The following is a 25,019-nucleotide window of genomic DNA, read 5'->3' on the forward strand; positions in this document are numbered from 1 at the left end:
GAACTCCAATTTGACACTTCATAAAATAGGCCAAATCACCTCAGACCAATTGGGAGGTTGCCCAATTCAGCTTGAGAATCCAAATTTACTTTGACCTCCCCAATCCCCAATGAGAATTATTTTAATGGCTATAGCTTCTCCCTCTGCCCCTTTTAAACAGAAATAGAAGAAATCTGCAAGTGCATTGGCTCCTTCCAAATTATAGGCAAACTGTTGGGATACTGCCAGGGAGACAAAGGCCATCATGCCTCCACGTCGATTCTGGACGATCCATCAATCTCCTGTAGAAACGCAGTATCAGTCAATTAGCGACACAAGCCTCAGAAACAGCTGTCCACATTCCAAGGACTCGTGCACGCCCTTTGCAGAGTTCGCACAACGAGAGATGCACTCAAGAGAGCATATTTACAACTTTATTCAGCGTTTGTCAGAACAAAGGAAAAAACATGACTGACTGACTGTGTCAAGGCACAGAGAGAGAACAACAGCTATATACAAAATCAGAAACTTCCTGTGAGCCGGAAGTATGCAGGCTGTGACACAACAAACTGCTCCCTTTTTAAGGTGGAACAGAAATATCCTAACATCATGTCAGGGACTGGCTGGGTGGAAACCACCTGACCAAGAGCCCCCCATGGAAGGGACAGAGGGAAAGGAGCTGCCCAGAGTGGCTGGGGAAACCCAGCTGTAAGCCCCCACCCCCTGCCCAAGGCATCTGTTTTTATCACAGAGCAGAGAGCCAGGTAGAAACAGAAAGTGTCACTTGGGGAGGGGATGGAGGGAATGGAGTGAAGTGGGAGGTACAAGCCAATCTGAGCATCTGCTTCAACTAGACAGAAGCAACTCTTAGAAGTCTCAGTGTATCCTGTGTTCTGCTTCTTTAATAAAGAAATTAACTAAGTTAGCTGGCGTGTCATTGTCTTTGTGTTCCACGAATGACCTCTCCTGTTAGCCATGTCACTATGAGACTTTGTGCTCAGTACCTCCAAATTGTGACCCATTCCCCTATCCCTCTGCCTCCCCTTCCCTGAAAAAAAATCTATAACTTTGTTTTTATTCTTGGCCAAAATGGGATAAAATTTGCTGACAAGTCACACCTTCTGATAGCATGGGTTCTGTTAATTTACACAAGGTAATCTGTAGTGATTTTTCTATATTACATTTTTATGATTGAATGCACCACCACCCTTTCACTATTATGAAATTAGAAAACAACTATACCTTTCTTTGTTTTGACAGAAGTAGATAAAATTTGCAGGCATACTAGCCCCTGCAGGGTGGATAAAGCCTGCCAAATCACTGGCAAGTAGGTTCAAGGGCTTTCAGCAGACATTTCTGCAGTATTTCTTTTTCCACAAAAGGAACTAGCTCTTTAAAAAAGTTACTTTTAGCCACTGAGGTCCAATTTTCATTGCTGCTTAGCACAAAATATCTCAGCACTTCATTTTAGGATTAATCCAAATCTGACAAATACTTCTAATGACTAACTTTGTCTCTATTTTTACTGTTTTCTCCTCAATGGTATAGGAACTTAAACCCAACCTAACCCCCTCTCCAGTTAATTGCTTTCAGTCAAGAACAAGAAAAATGAATGATGCTATCCTACCAAACTCATGATAAACTTCTAAAATAAGTGAATCAAAACAAATATATTTTATTATGTTGAAGGGCAATATAACTGATTCACATCAAGTGGCAACTATACTTTGCGAAAACAAACAAAAAATTGACAGAGTGTTAATTAATTTTGGAGTGACCATGAGCTGCTAAATGAACACAGGTGGTTGTTTCCTCAAGAGAGCTATTTGTAATAGACTTTAAATTAGCAAGAGGGAAGCATCAGCTTTAAATACTTTTGAAATCTCACAAGTGTGAAAGACTTCATACATCATAACTGAAATAATGGAGGGTGATTAATAATTGTCCTTGCCTAAATGAGTTGCCAGATGCATTGACTCTCAGGTGTAAAAATAAAATTAATCCAGAAAAATTGAATATCCCAGGTGCAACTTATTCATAGTTATATGTTAACCCTTGAAAATTTGTACTGTCAAATCTTTTGAAGAGAATTATTTTAACACACAGTATTTATTTTTTTAAAAAATAAGCTTTTATATAAGATTTCAAACAGTTCCAACATCAGGACCTGACATGTTCAGGCAGCTGCCAGGACTCTAGTACCCTCACAGGGACCATAGCTAATGCTTGGACTTGAACCCCAAATATTTATTTTCAGAAAAACCACACCCCAATCAGTCAAGGTAGGTTTGCTCTAGGGCACTGGGACAATTTAAAATGGCACCACTGGTGCCCAGCACTGATTCAGAGCCCTGCTGCTGCCTGTCAGCACTATTGGGGCCCACCAAGGAAGGAGAGGGCCAGTAGACAGAACTTTACCATGGGGGCCCTCTAACCTTGGAGATGACCCTGGTTTGGAAAGTTGGCCTTCTCCACAGAGGTGTGCCTGGCACCTTCATTATACAGCTTTCGGGGAATGCTGAAAATGCATTTCTTACCCCGGCTTTTCACACTTCAGGTGTATGTTTTTAGGACCCAACTTATTTGTATGGTTGCCAGTTGTTTTAAATTGTTTTTAATATTCTACTGTCGTACCTTGGATCCCGAACGCCTTGTGAGTCAAATGTTTTGGAGCTTCCTGCAGGCAACCGGAAGCTGCACCTTGGTTTCCAAATGTTTTGGAAGTCGAATAGACTTCTGGAATGGATTCCGTTCGATTTCTGAGGTACCACTGTATTTTAATGCTGTAACCCACCCTTGAGACCTTAGAGTAAAGGGCGAGTAATTAACAAGTTTTTAACAAATTTTCAAAATAGTTTTAATGCAAAAGTGACAGCAGAGACACCATCAATGTGTGTCATGAAGTCAGATACAGTACAGGGGAGAACTGCTTTACACCTGAATTCTGAGACTGGTAAAAACAAGGCAGCCTACAATTTTGTATTTGTTTAATTTCATATGTAGTTCTGTTCTTGAAATCTATGTGCCTTATATCCTTTCATTATATATATATTCATACACATGCAGCATTCCCCCCTTTAAAGAAATATTTAAAAAGTATTAAGATAGGAACAAAAGCTGCAGGAATAAAATTACTGTGGAAACAGCTTTATTTTGGGAGATACTGGAGTTCCTGCACTTAAGAGGCCTATTGAATTGCAAGAAAAAGGTTGCTTACAAAATTGTAAGTATCCATTATTTTTTCCTACTGGCATTATACTCCCTGAGTGGAATAATAACAATAAAGTCAGAAATGGCGTATGTCATTGGAGATTTGCACACAAACTCAGTAAAAGGGCTAAGACCTGTTAAACAAATTCAGTTTAGATCTTGAATAGACTGAATAGGGATGGAAGCTAAATTAATTCTCTTTGTATTTAAAGTGAATTACCCCATTTAGTCAATCATGGACATAATTATGTGTGACCCAACTTACAGATATCAATTGGTTTAAGCACTACTCTAAATTCTGCATTGCAGTTTCAGTTCAAAAAATGCATATTATACTATAAGATTATTATGAAACGTATGCTTTTAGAGGAAATGCATTGAAAATCATACAAAAATGCAAATCGCACAGAACAACGATTTAAAAAAAAAATACAAAACTTATTCTTTAAGGGGAAATACATTGAAAAGCATACAAAATGCATATTTTAAGAATGAATATAAAATACATGTAAATTGTGTACAATTCAAACACAATTTTAAAAGCATTTTTAAAAGAAAACTGCAAAAAAATGGGATGGGCTTGGCTCACATAGACTGAGCACATGTAAAATTGACATGAAGTGGAAATAGACTGATTTATCTGTCCTTAGGAACAATTTATCATCAAGGTTCAGCCCTGCTCAGACCTTGAACCTGAGATCTCCTAAGAACAGGGGTCCTCAAACGTTTTCAGCAGGGGGCCGGTCCACTGTCCCTCAGACCTTGTGGGGGGCTGGACTATATTTCTTGGGAGGGGGGATGAACGAGGGACAATTAGTGGTGTGCGCGAAAGGGCTCCAGAGAGGGGCTGCTTTAAATGCTGGCCACTCGAGAGGCGTGCTCAGCGAACCGCGGCTCCTGTGTCTTGCGAGCGGCAGGGGTTGGCGGCGGCAGCGGCAGAGGGACAATGAGTGGCTCCGGAGAGAGGCTGGCACCAAAAAAGCCCAGCTCCCTTCCTCCTTTAGGCAGGGTGGGGAGAAGCCAGGAGGAGGGAGGAAGGAGGAGCTGCCACTGCATTGTGAGGGAGAGGGAGGGAGAGGGAAAGAACACATGGCGAGCTATGCGGCAATTCCTGGACTGTCCGCAGGCCGGATTTAGAGGGTAATTGGGCCTGATCTGGCCCACAAGCCTTAGTTTGCCGACCCAGGCCTAAGAACATGGGAGCAGCCTTTTTGGATCAGGCCAAAGACCATCAAGTCCAGCATCCTATTCTCATATGGCTATGGGAAGCCCACAAGCAGGACCTGAGTAAAAGAGAACACTCCCCTTCCCGCTGATTCCCAGCAACTGTCAATCAGAGCCATACTGCCTCCGGTAATAGAGGTAGAACATAACCATCATAGCTAATAGTCATAAAGATGAGCATTGACAGATGAACAGCAAGGAGACTAGGACCACCACCATCCCTGCCAATGACACTAAGGAGCCATCAAATTTGGACATCCCTGACCTAGGACTGGAAGTCCCCACACCAGCTGCTTTGGTTCCTGGCTAAATCTCAGGTCCCCTGTCTTCACACAAAGGGTCACAAGAGCAGATGAGATGTGAAGCTGCACAGGAACATTAAAGCTGTCATGTATGTGAATGGCTAACTGCACATGAGGCTACACATGGGGAGGAGCAAATGCATGGAAACACCTGCTCATATCGAGGCCTGACTCAAAGTCAAGAGTAGCTGGAGCCTTCAGCTCCTATATAAGCTTGCAATCTAAGCTGCTTCTCTGCTGAAGCACTAGTGTTCATCCAAATTCCAACCTGAATGAAACGGAGAGTTATAGCGTTGAAGAAGGATGCTTGAATGGAGTGCAGCTGGTGAATTACTGGCATGCAATAAAGGAGAAATGGGATCAGGTCAGAAAGCAGGAACCTACAACCAAAACAGCAGATGAAATAATTGGGTGCTAACCAGCAACAGTATGTAGCCTGCTGGATGGGCAATGGTGAATTTGTTTTAAATAAGATATGAATATACTATATACTGTAGGCTGTGCAATACAGGGTAGCAAAGACATGGAAAGGCAAAGACATGGAAAGGAAAAAAAAGTGTGCTGAAAGTTCTGTCAAGGAATGCTTGTCTGTTTTATGCTCTAGGGGACACTCTGGCTCTCTTCTGAAAGTGTGATCCTTCTGTGTGATCCTTAGATGAAGACTCACATCACTTACAAACGAATCTGCAACATGTACATAGAGCAAGCAGTTACTGTCCAGGCAGGGTATCAAGACAGGAAGAATGGCCACCAAGCAGGTGGACTACCAAATCAGTCAATAAATGGGATGGGTTGTTAGGCAACAGTCTTCATCTGTTTGTAGCACCTGATGGAATGCTACTGGTCCATTGAGTTATGTGACCCTCTGATAGGCAGCTACAATCCTATCTTCTGCTCATCCATGGTATTAGTGCTGGAGCACTTCAGAGAGCAGGATAGCCTCTCCCTCTTCTGCAGAGCTACAGGGTGAAGCACCTGGTCCTGCTGTCTGCAAGCACAGTCCCCTTCTTCAAATTCAGAAATGTTCTGGGTTTGTTATGCTGTTTATGCATTGAGAAGCATTTCCTCATAGAGAAAAGGCTGGAGCAGTCCCTATACAAAGGGTGCTTTATGTCCTATCAAATGGGTAGCAGCAGCAAACTAATGAACTTTTAGCTTAATGCCTTATTCAGCAACCAATACTAGATGCTGCCTGAAAGAATACTGGAGAATCAATGGAGGTTACTTTTCTCTATTCACCTTTCCTTCATTATTGCTCACCACTGTTATATGGCAATAAAGATCACAGTCTTATCTCTGAGGTAGAGAGATTGTGCCCCAAGATACTCCTAATTCTTTCTGACCCAGAAAGCTGATGGCATTTGCAGAGCACATTCCATTGCTGATTTGTTCAGACAGTTTTGACGCAAGTAACACCACCACAAGAATTGTCAAATTGACAGTTCTCTCTGGCCTTTCATTTATGGAAGAAAATCTGCACATTCAGCTTTTATACAGACTTGAGAGTAAAAATAAAAGCGTGATGTAGAATGTATTAATATATTTTTTCCAAACAAAGGGGTGCAAAAAAATACACTATTGTTTATTCATTTCATCTGTGATATTTTTCAAATGAAAAGTCACATAGTCCTCAGATTCAAACATTTTTGATTACATTATTTGTTTCCAAAGAGCTGCTCGAAAGATCATGGGCCTTACAACAAATGAAGTCTGACATAATTAATCTTTGGATACCAAAGGTTATTTCAAAGAGCAATGAACTATTCTTTCACCTTCCTGCAGGCTAAAGAACTGTCACTGTTTCCTTTGACACTGTTAGTTTCCACCTAGCAGTGAAATTGAAAACCACTGTGTTGTTATAGACCTCAGGAACAACTTCAGTAATGCTTCCTGTTGACCTTGCCTCTTCTTGGACTCATTCATATCAGCTTTACTAGCAAGTGTCCATTTGCCCTGTTACACCAAAGCAAAGAACGAGAATACAGTTCTTAGACAGAGGTGTTATCCACATATCCTCAGGTCCAGATGGTGGCAACATGAGAATGGGTCTTTTCTGCAGTGGCTCCCCATTTGTGGAATGCTCTCCCCAGGTAGTTTCGGTAATTGGAATAGAAAATGACCAGTTTTGCCACAGTGGATCCTCTCGCATTAGGTAAACTTATCTGTACAGCATTATAATTACAACACATTATCTTCCATCTGTGACTATCACCACTCATAAGCAGAGCTTTTCACCCAGAGCACTGTTACTGGGCCTGAAGAGCAGACACTCATTGGGCGACATTGTTGGGGTATCTGACTAATTGAATTGAGCAGGCAATGGAAAGATTTAAGAACCATTTCTAAGGGGATTCAGGGTTGCTGGTTTCCGTCTCTGTCCTCCTGTCCATCAAGTCACCTGTCCTCCTTGTATTTGTCTTTGACACTGATTATGGGTCACCGTTTGGGATCAGGAAGGTGTGTGTGTGTGTGTGTGTGTGTGTGTGTGTGAACAATAATGCTACTCCTATTCATGTTAGTGCATTTTTTCATAATTTTGAAGTTAGGTGTGCCTCTGAACTTTATGATACTGCAACTCACAACTTGCTGTTGTTGAAATTAATGCCACAATTCCCATTGACTTTCACAAGATTGGGGTTGGGCTCAATAGCTTTCTCCTTTTCACCCCAACTAAATGTAAATGTAGTTGTGGCATAATTCATTTACAACTGCTTTTATTGGAGATATAAATGAAACTTTGCTGAAAATGAAAGTATTAACTTTCAATAGATCTTCTGCAAACACTTTTTCCATAGAAATTTTTCTCTTCAGATGGGCATTTTATCAGCCTTGGATGGAGGCATATTAATAGATTTTCTGTTTGTATATTGCAGTAATAGGAAATTTAATTAAAACCCTTGGCTAATAAAAGTGCAGGGAAGTCGAGAACAATAGCCATAAAATAGCAGTTAACTTTTAATCAGATGATAGATCAAGGAAGTCAATGAAAAATAAGCCTTGAATAATATTCAACTAAAATGCCTTAGTATATAGTCCTCCAGCAGTGTATTGAAAATGACACTTTGAGTGTTTCATGACATTCTCACATAAACAGAGAAGCTTGCTTTGACCTCAGTAGATACATTTTGCATTACCACCATTCATCTGAATCCACAGACCAACGCTAGAGGACAGTGATGGCAAGACTAGCATACAGCTCTATAGGACATCTCTGTGAAGCTCGGCTTACCATCCTTGAACCCCACAATTATGTAAACATTAGAAATGGAGGGTTGGGAAAGAGAAGGTTATTAGTATTAGTTAAAATGTATTAGTGTATTAGTTAAAATGCCTATGTTATAAGAAGCATGCACTAAAATGGTGGGATTTTTGTAAGGACTTTGCCACAATTCCACATGCATTTGAGATTTATTGATTTTCAAACTAAGCTGAAGATTGGAAAAATGAGAATCTGAAATTGACAGTCACCCACCCCTCCTAGAGACCGACTGCATCTTGTCAAGGTCCAAAGCCGATAATGAATCCGACAGGATTTGGGGTGAACACAAGTGAGGGGCTCCACAAGTAGATAAGGCTCCACACACTACAAAGTAGGACCTTAAGACCCCCTGCTCACTATCTATAGCCATGATTGATATTCAGGTACCCTGCTTCTGACAAAAAGGGGATGAACCAAATTTCACAACTGAGGATTTCTTATGGCGGCAAACCACTGTGCTGGCTGAAGTATGGAAATAGGAAGGAAGAATGAAAATCATGATCTCAGGGATCTGGGTGGAAGGGCAGGACTGAAGGGACTGATGGAAAGATATCAAAGCTAATACAGGAACATTGATAAGGTGGCACTGCAAGTATATTCTACGATCTTTTGGTACACATGTTGGGAAAACCAGATTTTTTCTGTATTTACACTTTGAATTGTAGGGTTGGAAAGGACCACAAGGCTCTTCTCGTCCAACCCCTGCAATGCAGGAATCTTTTGCCCAATGTGGGGTTCAAACCCACAACCCTGAAATTAAGAGTCTTATGTCCTACTGCTTGAGCTATTTACTTGATGAGGGTTATAGCTTAATGTTCTAGTAAGGTAGAACACTTTGTTGCAGACAAACACTCTTTACAGAGATAGTTAAAAACTTTACCTATTTCTTAAAAGACAAATTCCTCCCAGAATAGCTATTGGTTTTGTGCTCTCAACCCCTTCTAGGATCTTTACCTTCCTATCAGGTAAACAATCTGGGTTGCCCTGCCTAGCTAACCCCTAATTCAGCCCTAACCAAGCTCTGAAGTGATCCCTGTCTAGGTGCTTTCCAGGCCCTAACCAACACTAACTGACAGACAAGTCCTAACTGAGCCCTTGCAGACAGTTAAGTCCTATCTGACATCTAAACTGTCAGGGTCTAACTTCTAAGCCCCTACTCTTTCTCCTGATTGGGTGCCACATCCCCCAGCCCTGACTGGTTTCTGGGTCATTAGGAGGCTGACCTAGGGTCACAGACGTCCATCACAGATGTACCCCTAATAGTCACTGCTTGTATACTTTTGCTTACCTGAAATCTGTACAATCCTGGGCTGAGGGTGGTGGTATGAAGAAATCTCAGTCTTGAAATCAATTATTTTGACCCCCTTGAAAACCTTTTGTATTTCTCTTAAGTACTTATTATACCATTGTGGAATGGTCTGTGTGAATATAGCATTCTCTTTGTAGTCTTGCAGACCTTCGGGGTGCAGCACATTACAGAAGAACAGCTGTGGCAGTATCACTGTTCTGCAGTGTGCACAGACAGGTAGGAGATTACTGGATGAAAGTAGTAATAATAAATACATTACACACAATATGATCCCCTGTAGGGTACATCTCCTGGGCCATGTTCCAGCCTGAAATCTGACATGGTTTCTAAAACCATTTCCAAAAGACTAAAAACGACTGCTGACATACATAACTGCTATTGATAATCCCATAAATATAGCTCTTTGCCTAACGTATAACAGTGACAGAACAGGCATTGAAACATTACAGACAAATCTATTAGTGGAAGGTAGGGAATGATTAATTTCATTACAATGAAATGTTGTTCCGCATTTGTATTTCTCAGTAAAATAACATAATTACAAAGCCATAGATTAAATTATGAAATTTCAGCATTAGCAGCAGCAGCCTCAGTTCAAGAAATTGGCTCTGTTAAGTAATGGGATCTCTTGATTGCATTAGCAGCCTACACAGCAGTTCATAACATGGGGTAGCGCTATCATTATAGTTTTCGCACTAGCTATCTACATTACCTTCACGATTTATGAAATAGCAGGACATGGCTGTAAAAACAGACCAAAAGTAGAAGCAGCCTTTTTAACTGACCTTTACAAGACAAAGGATGCAACTCACTCCAGTAGCAAAGCTTACGGGGAGCTCAAAGGGGCCAGTGTCTTCCCCAAAGTCCTTTCTCAGCCCTTTCTATAGAAGGGCTTGTGCTACCAAATCTATTGAAAGCCAAGAGTTTGTTGTAAATTGGACTTTCTATGAAAGATGTGTTCAAAACACAATGATGTCACAATGTGGAACTTTTGCCTTGTTTTTTTTTTAATATTTTTATTAATTTTAGAGGATACAGAGATACAGAAAAGAAAAACAGATAAAAGAAAAAGAATATAAAAGTTTCAAATTTCCGTAATCCTTTTATCAAATCTACTGGACTTCCCCACATCCTCCAGACCTTGCATTATTTATAATACAAACTTCAGCAATTTGTCATCTTATTTCATAACTTATTGTATCTTTCAATTTATCATGTTATCAAATTCCAAATATTGTACACCAATTCTTATATATTTTAATTAAAACACAATAAAATTATTTCCTAATTCCACCTCAAATTTCTTGTACCTTAATTTTCATTTCACCTAATTGCTATTGCTGGGGCTAAGATTTCCTAAAAGGTGCATTTTCTTAGCATTCATACAACTTATAATGTTTTTGTAGATAGTCCTTAAATTTTTTCCAGTCCTCTTCCATTGCTTCTTCTCCCAAGTCTCGGATTCTGCCAGTCATTTCAGCCAATTCCATATAGTCCATCAACTGCATCTGCCATTCCTCCAGCGTGGGTAAATCTTGTGTCTTCCAATACTTTGCGATGAGAATTCTTGCTGCAGTAGTAGCATACATAAAAAAGGTTCTATCCTTCTTTAACACATTCTGGTCTACAATGCCCAGAAGAAAGGCCTCCGGTTTCTTAGGTAAGGTATATCTAAATACCTTTTTTAACTCATTATAAATCATCTCCCAGAAGGCCCTCACTTTCGGACATGTCCACCAGAGGTGAAAGAATGTCCCTTCCGCCTCCTTACACTTCCAACATTTATTATCAGACAGGTGATATATCTTAGCAAGCTTGACTGGGGTCATGTACCACCGGTATATCATTTTCATAATATTTTCCTTCAAGGCACTACATGCCGTGAATTTCATTCCGGTGTTCCATAACCTTTCCCAGTCTTCAAACATAATGTTGTGTCCAATATCCTGTGCCCACTTTATCATGGCGGATTTGACTATCTCGTCCTGTGTGTTCCATTTAAGCAGCAAGTTGTACATTCTGGAGAGCAGTTTATTTTTTGGTTCTAACAATTCTGTCTCTAATTTCGATTTTTCCACCTGGAATCCCACCTTTTTGTCCACTTTAAAAACCTCCTGAATTTGGGCATAATGCAACCAATCTCGCACCTTGTTTTTTAATTTTTCCAAGCTCTGTAACCTCCAATTGTCTTCAATTTTTTCAATTATTTCCCAATATTTTGGCCAATAGGCCTCCATATTGAGTCTCTTACGTGCCTTGGCCTCCACCGGTGAAAGCCACCTCGGTGTCTTACTTTCCAATAAGTCTTTGTATTTTGTCCAGACCATAAAAATTGCTCTTCTAACAATATGGTTTTTAAACAGTTTATGAACTTTAACCTTGTCATACCACAAATATGCATGCCACCCAAAAGCATTATCAAACCCTTCCAGATCTAGGACATCAGTGTTCTCCAGCAAAATCCAATCTTTCATCCAGCAGAAGGCTGCAGATTCATAATATAACCTCAAGTCTTTTGCCTTGTACAGCATAAAGGTCTTGGAAATAACAGTGTGAATGAAGTTCAGGGTCCAACAGAAAACTGAGTCTTAAATTACTTAAAAATCCATTTTCTTCCTATTCGTTTTAATTTTCAAGTGTACTTTGGTAGACACTAATAATGAAATTATTATATTGAGAAAGCTCTGGGCTGGTGACATGCTGATTTTTTGTGCTTAAGAAAAGAGTGCTTTTAATTGGAGAGGCATGCCTTCACATTTATAGGAAGCCATTTTCACTGTATTTCTGAGCAATGATGCCATGTGTTCCCAGGATTCCTGTCCTGCTGGGATCCTGCTTCCTCCTGAACCCCAGTTCCCTCTTTCTTTCTTCTCTTTCTTATTCTCTATTCACTGATTTATCTATTTATTTTTGCATACACCTTACTATATCTGGGTGTGTTTGATTGTTCAATAAGTCTGTTGCCTTTTGTGTATCATCAGTCAGAGTTGACCCTGCCACTGGACAGAGTGATCCAACCACCTCAGGCAGCTGATGCTGAATCATAGCAGTTGTTGTAAATAAAAATATGCCCTTTTCCCTTATGGGGTATCCAAGAGCCCATATAGAGTCCTTACATAGGTTCCCTATTGGTAGGAGAAAATACCAGAGGCCAACCAGAGAATATTGAGAAGCAAAGCAGCTAGTAAGCTTGATCATTATTGATCTGTTGCAACAGGGTGCTCCCCTCACACGCAGGAGAGGAAGAGGACCCCCAAAATTGCTGTGCAAGGGCTTATAAAGACTTTTGAAATTCCCATCCTGTAGATCAAGACCACCCCCAGAAACATTATGCATTCATCACAGAAGGGGTGTAACCTAAGACCACCCCTCAGATAAGGAAGATCTAAAACAGAACATTTGCATGTTGTTTTCTCCTGTCGCTTTGTTTATTTCCTGTCTGGCAGGTTACTTGATTGGATTTCTTGGGGAGCCTGGGCAGTCTTTTGTAATGATAAGGCTCACACCCTTATTCAAACACAGATTAAGACAGGATTTGTGAAGGAAGAGACAATGGGGAGGCTTTTCCATTTTGACCATGCAGAGAAACATTTGCTCAGTTTAGGAATCAAAATGGTTCCAGGTTGGCTTTCCTGTGCTGATCTATGTACGTGTGGTTATGAACATTGCCATATATCTAAGACCATAAAATTCCTATCACACAGTGGTGGCCTTCCAAATATCCCAGCTATATTACAGGAGGGACATTGCTTACATATAATTAAAACTAATAAAAATCTGAATAAGAAAAAAAGCCTAATATATAAAAAGTTGCATATAGTGAATTCATTTTATATACAAAAAGCTATAGCTATACAAATTAGGAGTGGAAATGATGACTTTGAATCCCAATTCTGCTATTATGAGGAAGTCCATAATTCTACATGTAATGTATTTTCTAGGGCTGCACACCAGATCTGCCTGGATTCCAGATCTCAAAGCAAATCGGGCCGATTCAGGTTGACCCAGAATTTGGCTAGATCAGGTTGGGGCAGCCACTGATGGACTCATTTCAATGATCTGTGTCTATCAAAGGGGGGGGGCAGTCTGGCAATGAAGGGAGGGGAAGGAAGTACACAGGCAGTCCCCACCATCACCACCACATGCTTAAGTTTAAAACCTGAGTATATTAGAAGTTACCGTCCACACACTTTTGCTGCGCAGATACTGGTGATTAGGTAAACCTCTTTCTAAACTGTTTAGCAGAGCTTTTCTTTCTCCCTCTCTCGCAGAAGTGGTGAACAATGACGAAGTTGTTTTAGAGATAACTCACCAAACTGTGAAGTCTCAGTCAAAATATTTTATTTCCAGACCGGGTACAAGCATTAAGGTTGCAAAAGAAATCTTTCTACTGTAAACATAAACAGTACACTATCAAACAAAAGTCTTATCTCCAGCACATTGTAAATCACAGCAGCACTCTTCTGTCAGATATCTGCTATCAGGCATCTCCTAACACGGAGCCAAGCGGTCTTTATTTTATTAACACTTTCAGCTGACACCAATTAAGGTCAGAGTGCCACTCCCAAATTTAAAAGAAAAAACTCTGGAACCTGCTAGGAACTTTCTAGTTGTTTCTTTGCAGAATGATTCCCTAACACAGTAAGCATACCATCTGGGGGTTGGGGAGAGAGAGAGAAAGAAACATGGATCTCTTTCTCCCGGCATCATTATGCAAGGCTCCCAATTTGGTTCAGGATCTGGGTCTGAAGTGCCGGAATGGGTCCTCAATTGGATCAAGGAAGGTGGGCATGCACAACCCAAGTATTTTCCTCCAGAGCCTCAGTTGTGAAATGTTCTCAGTCTATTTATTTATTTGTTTATTTCATCCAAAAATCAAAGGGCAGTTATTAGTCGCAAACTGTTGCTTTTTCTTTCTTTCTCACGTCATCCTGTTATTTTCCCCCAGGCCAAATCAACAAATGTTCCTCTAAATTTCTGTTCCAGACAATCTTTAAATGCATCATTTGTCCAAATATTATTTGTATGTTCAAGCAACACAGTATTGGAGCCAGTTTCATATCTTCTAAAAATACTTGGAGCATGCAGACAAGTGGACCATACATCTGTCTTGGGCTGTTAGTATTTTAGGAACATAAGGTATTACAGCCAAATGCCAAGCAATCTGTATTTATCAAATCCAAGTCCTGGAAGATCTCATACAATAAACTGTTTCTCTTGATTTAGAAAATGTATACCTAACCAGAGCTGTTGGAGTACCTGAAAGCCTCCTCTCAGTGCAGACACCTGGAAAGGCCTTTATAAGAATCTTAGAGTTCAAGTAAAAGGGGGGGGGGGACAGACTGTTGAGGTTATAAAACCCTGAAGATATCCACAACACTACACAAAGCTAACACTTTAGACACACACTAAGGTGAAACTACTTCCAAATGAAAACAATCCACAATGTTTCAACTACTGAAAAAAGTGGAAGTTAAATTGCTAGGCTAACAAGCATGTCAAAGAATGGAAATGAAAGATTTGGCCTTGAGTGCTAAACAGCTTTTATTCCTTCTATACAAAACAGATGCATTTTAAAATGGAAAGAGAATCAACTGTGCTACAGTGTAGTTTTTAGAAATGACAGTACCCTCCACCTCCCACAGCAACATTAATTTTAAGTGTCCTTGTTGAAAAAGGAAAGAAGAAAGGAGATTTCCCATGAGAAATCAGAATGGTTTAAAAGAACATGAAGGAACTGCAAAGAAAGGTTATAAAAGACTTCCCATGTTTCCCAGAAAAGAAGTTTGGGAAGCTGCCATATACCAAATGAGACTATATGGCTCATGTAGCTCAGTATTGTTTACAATGACTGGCCGCAGTTCTCAAGAATTTCAGAAAGGGACAACTACCTGGAGATGATGGGAATTGAACCCACAACCTGTGTACAAAGCAGATGCTCTACCACTAAGCTACAGCTCCTTCGCTTGTAATAGAGTTACAGAAAAGGGATATGAGATCATTTTAGGAGGCAAAGGCAAAGTTTTCATTACATCTTATAACAGAGATGACTATAGAAGCTGCATATGCTTCTTTGACATCTGCAGTACCCAAGTACCATCAATAGTTCTTTAACATAGTAGCTCTTTCTCCGCATACAGCAGGAAACTGTTGAATGACTCATACCTGCCTCACAAAGAGATTAATCAGTATATGAATGGGGGGGTGAGTGTTTGTGCACACATGTGATTGTGCAAGCACACATAGGTGTAAACTGTAAGACTTGAATGCTTTGATAACACCCTTAGAGGGGCTTCTTGTGCAATAAGCTAGAAATTGAATTGCAACAGTGATTCCACATTACATTTCATAAAACACCTATATTCACTGAAGACTTGTTATAGCATGTCTTCGTGGCAAAGGCAAAAGTGGACCGGCCCTTTAATAATTTCCAAAAATGTTTTTCTCCCTCCTACATTTCTCCTTTCCCTTCCAGTCTAGGCAGATAACAGCTGCCTCAAATGGACCTTACATGACCTCACTGTGCAGAGGATGGCAACCGAAAGATTTCAGCAAACCTCCAATGCTCTCATGCCTTCCTAAGTCTGGCAGCATTTTAAGTGCATGTAACCCAACTGGCCCAATCTGCCTTTAGACAAACGGTATTAGTGCAGTTCTGTGAACGATGTCACAGTTGATTGCCTCACTGGGCAGCAACACCTCAAGACATGACAAATGAGGGTATTGGGGGGGGAGAGAGAGAGAGAGAGAGAGACAACATTTGTACATTTTAATTGTTAAGCTGCATTGGGAGCCAATCTTCCTTGTAAATTAATTAATTAATTAATTAATTAAAGTTCCTGCTTTCCAAGTCTACCGCACTATCACCAACAGGTGAACATAGTGGGCATTTATAGTAATCACAGCTAGGATGTCAAGTTGCAGGGTGTTGAGTTTTTGAGACAGAAATCTTTCAACCAGGATACTTTACAAAATTAGAAAATGGTTCACATGATAAATTCAAAGCTCAAAAGAACTTGAAAGAAGTAGCAAATTTAGTTAACTTACCAAACCATCCTATACCCATTTACCTGGGAGCAATCCTTTTAAACTAAATTGGACATATTTCTGCATAGGCATGCGTAATATTGTGCTGTTAGGTTGCAGTTGTACATGCACTTATCTTGGAGTGTACACAACTGAATTTTGTGGGATGTACTTCCAAGGAGACATATATAGGGGAACCTTTTTTCAGTCCAAAGTCTGCATTCCCATACAGACAGCCTTCTGAATGCCCCATGGCAGTGATGGGTGGAGCCAAAGGCAAAAAGTGGGTGGGGCTAGATGCAGAAAGCCATAGATGTGACTCTTTTACACCTCTTTTACACCACATAAACACCTTTCCATCCTGCATCCAGATAAGCAGTAGGAATTACCACAACTGATGGACACGTTTCAGCCAGGTAAACATACTCTAAGAGGACATAACACTGGAACAGTGATGGGTATGGTCTGGGGAAAGTTCCAAGGGTCCAGAACAGGGCTGCATTTGGCCCTTGAGTCTGAAGTTCCATAGTCCTGATGCACAAAATTGCAAGTTTCCCCCAAGAACTACTTTATTTTGAAAATACACACAATTTATGAAGTCAAGCATCAAATAAACAAAAAAAAAATGAATAAAAAATAATGATGAAATATTTTTTATTAGTATTATCCAAGGGAAATTTAAATTGTCCCTAAAATTGCAGGGCCAATAACAATAAGAAGAAAAACCAACATGGTGTAATCGTTGGATAAATGAAAATAATATGTAGGGCTGTATGCTCTCTTGATAATTTATATTCCAATGGTTTCTGAATAAACTCCATTTCTTAACAGATTAATCTGGAGTGCATCCATCTTTATATTCCCTGATAGCCTTGTTCAGTGTGTGTAGCTTCGACACATCTTGGGCTGCCATACCGAGCAAAGCAGGAAGCAGAGTCTGAAGAATGACTTGGAAATGGCAAGAGTTCATTTATGCTAGGTAGCAGCGCCGGGGAACAGGTGTGAGAGCCGAAAGGCTAATGGATTTCTAATCTAAGTGGAAGGTTTTACTCAAATTGAAACAAAGGTGTGACTGACAAGAGCAATTAAACCTTTTACTGCTATTTTTAGTCAAGGAACTCTGTTGAAAGATTTCACTATTATTTCAATCCCCCACCTCCATACCACTCAGGTGTCTCTCTTTATTTGGTTGCCGTAACCACAATATTTATACAAGTGATTTATATCTACTGCAGTGCTGTTTGAGTTTTCTGCATGTATTATTATACCTGCCAAAGAATGCCCTTGAAGCACTTACCTCATTCAGAATGTTTGCAGGGGGAAGGCAGCTAAGGCTTCAGACCTTAAAGTTATTTACCATGGAGTTGTTCCTTTAATGTAGGCAAAGTGTTCAAAACATGCAGCATTAGGTACTGCTGAAGCCGATGTGTAACTTTAGCAAAAGTTACATCAGGAAAAGCCAATAGAGGAGTTTCAAATTACTCACAGCGACAACATGTATCTCACAGAAGTCGCTGCATTACCTGACATGACTGGTTATGCAGGTACTTACCTCCCTAAAGTGATAATGTCAGTGAAAGAGAACATTGTGACATGATAATAGTCTTGTGCTGCAACATAAATGCTAGGAGAAAGCTGGGGAACTTATGGGGAGGGGAAACACTGAGAAGCCAATACTGTTATTTTCCAAGTGGGGATGATTATCTGTTCTTACAACAAGCAACACCAATGGATTTATTTAGATTACACCCGCTGATTAAAAGCCGATAATGTGACAAGAGTAGCTGATGTGAAAAGACAAGGGAGCAGCTGCAATTTCTTGATACTGATGTAGAAGAGAGATAGCTGAAGCTTGCTTTGCCATCTCTTCTGCAATCTTCCTAAAACTTTTGAAGCTGGTATGAGACTCGTAGAACCGTAGAGTATTGTGATGTTTGCAGGCATTTTTAATCCCTCAGTGATATATAAACCAGGTTCATCTTCCAATCAACGCATCTCCTTGCACAGAAAAATAGGAGTATGTTAAGAACATAAGAGCCCTCTTGATCAAGACAAAGGCCTGTATAGTCCTCCATCTTTAAAGCCCTATGCGACCTAGGACCCACGTACCTACGGGACCGCCTCTCCTGGTATGCCCCACGGAGGACCTTAAGGTCCACAAATGACAACATTTTGGAGGTCCCAGGTCGCAAGGTGGTTAGATTGGTCTCAACTAGGGCCAGGGCCTTTTCAGTACCAGCCCCGACTTGGTGAAACGCTCTTGTCACAAAAGACTAGGGCCATGCGGGACTTGACATCTTTCCGCAGGGCCTGCAAGACAGAGCTGTTCCACCTGGCCTTTGGTTTGGACTCAGTCTGACCCTTATGTTTCCCTCCCCTTATGGTTTTGATCTATGGGCTACTTTTAAAATGAGGCTGCATTTTAAATTGCATTTTAACCTGTATTTTAAATTGGGTCCCCCCCTCCCTATTATGTTTTTACTGTAATTTTACTGGTGTCAGCTGCCCTGAGCCCGGCTCTGGCCAGGGAGGGTGGGGTATAATAATAATAATAATAATAATAATAATAATAATAATAATAATAATAATAATATCATCTTGTTCTCACAGTAGCCTATTGGTAGCCCACATGCAGTGCAGCAAGGCTCTCCCCACTTGTGTTCCCCAGAGACTAGTATTCAGAGGCATAGTGCCTCCAACACTGGAGATTATATACAGTCATCATGGTTAGTAGACACATCCTCAGGTTCATTGGAGGCCACAGGTTCAATTATCTACATTGTCTCCATACCATGCATAGTTTTATCCATAGGCCTCTGTCTTACCTCAGGGTTATTTGATCCCCTATGCTGTTTAGCATGTGCATGAAATTGCTGAGTGGGGTCATCTGCATGTTTGGAGTACATTGTCAGCAATATGCTGATGACACACAGCTCTACTTTTCCTTAACACCTGCAGGTGGGGCAGTGGATGTGCTGAACCGTTGCCTTGCCTCAGTAATGGACTGGATGAGAGCCAACAAACTGAAGCGCCATCCAGATTAAGACTGAGGCACTGTTAGTGGGTGGTTCCCTAGACCAGAAAGCTGAGAGGTTGCCTGCTCTTGATGGCACTGACAGAGTGAGTACGTAGCTTGGGTGTAATCCTGGATCCTTTGCTGTTGCTTGAGGCTCAGGTGGCCATACTGATGTGGAGTGCTTTCCATCAGCTTTGTCTGGTAGTCCAGCTGTGCCCCTTTCTGGACAGGGATAGCCTAGCTTCTGTTATCTACCCTCTGGTAACCTCTAGATTACTGCAACGTGTTGTATGTGGGGCTGCCTCTGAAGACAGTTCAGAAACTTCAGTTGGTAAAAAAAAAGCAGCCATGTTGCTCACCCAGACAAGACACAGGTAGGTAGTCGTGTTGGTCTGACGCAGTTGAAATTTAAAAATAAAATAAAATAAAATTGTCCAGTAGCACCTTATAGACCAATTAAGTTTCTTCTGGTATAAGCTTTCATGTGCATGCATACTTCTTCAGACAAGCAGTTTGAGCATATTACACAGATCCTGGGACAACTACACTGGCTGCCAATTAGTTTCCATGCCCAATTCAAAGTGCAGGTTTTGACCTCTAAAGCATTAAATGGCTCAGGACGGCAATACCTCAAGGGCCGCCTCTTCCCATATAAACCAGCCTAGACCCTGAGATTGTCATCTGAGGCCCTTCTTCATGTTCCCCTCCACAAGAGGTCTGGAGAGTGGCAACATGAGAACAGGACTTTTCTGCGATGGCTCTCCATTTGTGGGATGAAAATGCCTTCATTACATATCTTTAGGCATCAGAAGAAGACGTCTGTCTATCTATAACCAGACCTTTGGCTGATTAAACATTCTATAGCCTTTTAAAAGGGAGGTTATTGGTTTGCTTTTGTTTGTTGCTATTATGTACTGTTTTCTCATTATGTATTTTTATGTTGTGAACCAATTGTAATAAACAAGAACAAGACCCTTTGTCATTGGCTCTGCCAATGGAAGGGAATGAAGTCTTCTTGTGATCTACAGCTGCTTAAAGTCTGCCCACTCTTGCCTTACAGGTACATTTCTCAGCTGTTACATTTGTTGTTCATTCAGCTATCTATGATTCCAACAGTCACACTATCTAACCTTACCTCATGAAATGCTAGAGCATTTTGCCATGTAACATTTCCAGCACTAAGATGATGATGGAAGTACCTTTTCCATCTAAATTTAATATTCTTATTTGTAACCAGCGTGTTCTTGGCCTTTATGAGATCTAAAGTTCATTTTCTCCTCTTTTCCAGATGGTATGTCATCTGTTTTCCTCTTTTCTTTTTCTTTTTTTCGTATTTCCAGATTACTTTCCTCATACCTTCCCCAATGCTTGAGTTTTCACTTTTGTAACTGTCCTTTTTAGCATCTCTGCTTGTTATTTGATATTATTATATATTGCCTTCTGTCAAACTTCACAGGCTAAATTACAGGGGAATTTAGAACTTAACTCATCTCAAAATAGCTTCTGAACGAAAACCTCTGGCGTATTATAGTGAAAAACAAGAAAAATACATTACTAATGCAGTTCATAAAACTGCTTTAGCTTGGAAGTGAAAGGTTCTGGAACAGTGCGAGATAGCTAGTATTCTTTGTTTCAGTGATCTTCTTCCCTTGGGGATTATGGGTTGGGGACCAAATATTAGGAGCAGGCTGACTACAAATAGTGGTAGATGGGACCCAAGTCAAAAGCAGCTTAAAATAAATGAAACACCAAACCCAACATGGATACCTGAAAATTAACATATGCATAGACCTGAAACACAATCCCTTTCATGTGTCTGGTTAGCTGATCATGTTGTGACTAAGCCACAGAGGTACACCCTCAGCCTAGCTCCATTAATGATTAACCAAGTAGGCTTTATTCTAATTCAATGGGAAATTCCAACCATCACAGCAGCTCCCCACACACTCCCTGCACTGTTCAAGTGATGTTGTCCTCACTTTACTCCAACACTATTGCCTCTGTCAGTTGCCAATGCTCCTCTTCCCATGAACCTCTCATGTTGAGTGAGTGTCTGCCCTAGAAAGTCATGGCAACCCTATACTCAGGTACTGGCAGCCGCTCTTGGTATGTAGTCTTTAGTTGCTAGGCAGAGACTCACCACCTGGGTCTTGGCTCCATTGGCTTCAGGTGGTGGCTTGGTTATTAATTAGCTGCAGGTGGAGAATCATGTGCTTTCAGTCTTGCACTCCTCCTTCCCACCTACTACAGCTGTTCTACCCTTTAATCCTTCTCCTGTCCCTTGGAGACAGAGGGGATGGGGAGTCATGTTACTCCAGGGTCCTAGCCTCTTCTTTGCTGGAGGGCTATGTGATCCCCTCGCCATGTTCCTGGTATTTCATGCTGTTTTCCTGCTCTTCCACTGGCCCCTCATTCACCAGCGCCTCTGATGCCTCTCTGTGTTCCACAGGGGTGCTGAGGTCTCTTGATCCAAGTCCCAAGGACCCCCAGCAGCTGCTGGTGCCCTTCACTAGGTCACCCTTATCCTGCAAGTCATGGTGTTCCCATCACTCCACAACAGCATATGCATTAGCAATTGCCTGCTTTTCCCCTTAAAGGGCAGTGTAAGAGGAGACAGGACAGAGATGTATAAAATTATGCATGGTGTGATAAAGTGGGTATAAGAGAGGGAGGAAAACTGTTTTCTAACAGTAGAGCTTGCAGACATCCAATGAAGTTGAATGTTGGAAGAGGAGAAGACAGATTCATGGAGGATAAGGTTATCGATGGCTACCAGTCATGATGGCTATGTTCTACATATCTCCACTGTTGGAGGCAGTATGACTCTGAATGCTAGTTTCTGAGAATCACAAGTGGGTAGAGTGGTGTTGTGCTTGGGTCCTGCCTTGGGTTGCCTACTGTGAGAACCCAGTGCTAGACTAGATGGATCACTGGCATGATCTACCAGGGATCTTATGTTCTTCATTGCCTTAAACATTTATTACTAGAAGGGTTTGACTCCCAGGTTCAAGAGCAGTTCCATTATTTTCCCTACCTTCACTCCCACCTGTATGCTATCTCAGTGTCTGTACAAAGGAGGAAGTAAAATTATTGGCATATATATAAGTAAAACTTTGGGAGAAATCAGTTGAGAGAGAAGCAGCTATAATTTTTCTACATTACTGCATTGTTGTTTTTAAAAGGTGCTAGTTGCTTGCAGTTCCATCCCATAATAAACCTGCATGTGGCATATAATAAACCGGTGTTATGAGGGACCATTGCTAAGCAATACATCACTTCCAGGAGATCAGGATTCTCTGTGTGACAATTCCAGGCATCAGTTATTTCTGTGATTTCTCCTTTTGGAACATTCTGTGTATTGCTCAAGATTAAGGGTGATTTATCACCCTAACATAGTTCAAATATGTAAAGGCCTAAATCTTGTTTCAGAATTGCATCTTTTTCATTAAAAAACTAATTTTCCTTTGGAGCTTTGCTGCGTATTCATCACAAGGCAATGCGACAACAATGTGACCTAGTTTTATTCGGCTTTGACCAAATTGTTGGACAAAGCTGAATATTCTCACTAAAGGCAATATTCTGCTTGTAAATTTAAATTGCTTCATTTATCATACTCACCTAAATTCTTGGAGTGGGTTGTTTGTGTCCCCCATGCTGGGGGATAATGATACCAGAAATGTTAACTTCTAATTAAAAACAAAGAGCGACACACAGGTATTCTAGATAAGGCTGCAAAGCATTGCGTTATTAGGCGAAGTATGTTGGTGTGAACTCTGTTTGCTTGAGGAGCCAACCGGAACAAAAACCATCTGGAAGATTGCCTGAATGAACTAAGACCAACAGTTACAGCTGTTGTTGAAGAGGGCAAGTTCCACCTCCTGCCCCACCCCTGTCTGTCTTTTCAATAAAAGCATTTGGGAGAGAGCATGAAAGTAACATCAGCAGCCTTACTGACAAGCTCAATTTTCTTCATTGCAAGAAGTGGCTGGAGGATAGGAGAAAAAGGAGTCAGGTAGGGGGACAATGGAGAAAAATAAGGGATATAAATGCAATAAATAAATAAATAATCCATCATAGCTTTCTCGCCTACTGTAACATATGTCAAGTTGAATCAGTTTAATTCACACTGAAATGGGAATGCATTGGTGAATGGGTTTAACATTGGAAAATTCCACTGGAGTACTCTAAGGGACTCTGAGCTTTAACTGAGTTGATAATTAACTATTGTTGTTTTCTTCTAGGTTTTAAAAAATCTGTTACTTTTTTCTATAATTTGATAATTTCATTATTGCTCTTGTTTTTAAAGTATGTTTTTATTGCTATCGTTAATGAATATTTTATATCATTTAATGTAAGCTACTTAGAAACACACACCCCCCATTGTGTGATATGTACATCTTGCTCAAATAAATATTTCAACATGTATCTTTAAAAGCACACTTAAATGTTTTTCAAACCTAATATCATCCTGGGCTATGATGTGGTCCAAAGAGGTTGCACTTACTTTTTAATTTAAAGCAAACGAAGCAGATAATAGCTGTTCCAAGTGGCAAGGAACCCAAACAGTTGGTACCAAATGGCTCTGCGAATGCCCTGAGAGTGAATAAATATGATATTATCCCATCCTTCACAAGTATGTTTATATGAGAAGACAAGGTGGTTACCCCTGTCATTACCTAGGGATGAACATCTCCCACCCCACCCCCATATGAAGTCCCAGGGACATCTGCGTTGGGAAAACATATGACAGCGATTGTGTTTGCTTGTTTGTTGGCTATGACTATTATCTACCATATTTTTCACTCTATAACACGCACCTGACCATAACACGCACGTAGTTTTTAGAGGAGGAAAACAAGAAAAAAAATATTCTAAACGAAACAGTGGATGTATGATTTTTGTGGTTCATGCTGTGGCCACAGACATGTGATCTGACGGTGAGTTTGGGGTAGCCCAATGTAAAAATCCTGAGGATCCATGTGGATCCATGCTTTGTAGCCACTGCGGCCCCATGAAACAGTGGGTGCGTGTGTGTGTTTTGGTGCAGGCTGTAGCCATGGACATGCTATGTGATCTGATGGTGAATTTGGGGTGATCCAGTGCAAAAATTCTGAGGATCCATGTGGATCCGTGCTTTGTAACCATGTTTTAAGTGGGGAGGGAAGGAAAAGCACTGAAGGGACAAGGAGCACGTGTGGGGTGTGGGGAGAAGGATGCTGCTGATAATGCAGGAGAGGGGCTTAAGGGGAGAAGGAACACGCGTGGGGGGTGTGGAGAAGGATGCTGCTAATAATGCAGAAGAGGCTCCTCTCCTCTCCCGCTTTGCTCCTTTAAAACAAGCAGGCTCTGCTTCTCTCCCTCCTCCCCGGCTCCGCAGCTGCCGAAACGCTCACACTCACACTTAAAGATAATTAAAAGCAACCTGCTAAGACAAACAAAGGAAACCACGATAGTAACCACACTGAGACAAATCAATAAAAATTGCAACCAACACTCTCCCCCAACAAGCGCAGTGAGGTCAAAACACACACACACACGCAGAGAACCGGCCCTAAAGTCACAGGGGCGCTGGAAGTCGCAGGGGCGCTGGGGGAGTGAACGGGAAGCAAGAGAAGGAGAACGATCCCTCACACACACACAGACACACAGAGTATCAATCCTAAAGTTGCAGGGGCGCTGGGAGAGCGCAGGGGC

Source organism: Podarcis erhardii (assembly GCF_964252035.2).
Source record: "Podarcis erhardii genome assembly, chromosome: 4".
In the NCBI taxonomy this organism is placed as follows: Eukaryota; Metazoa; Chordata; class Lepidosauria; order Squamata; family Lacertidae; genus Podarcis; species Podarcis erhardii.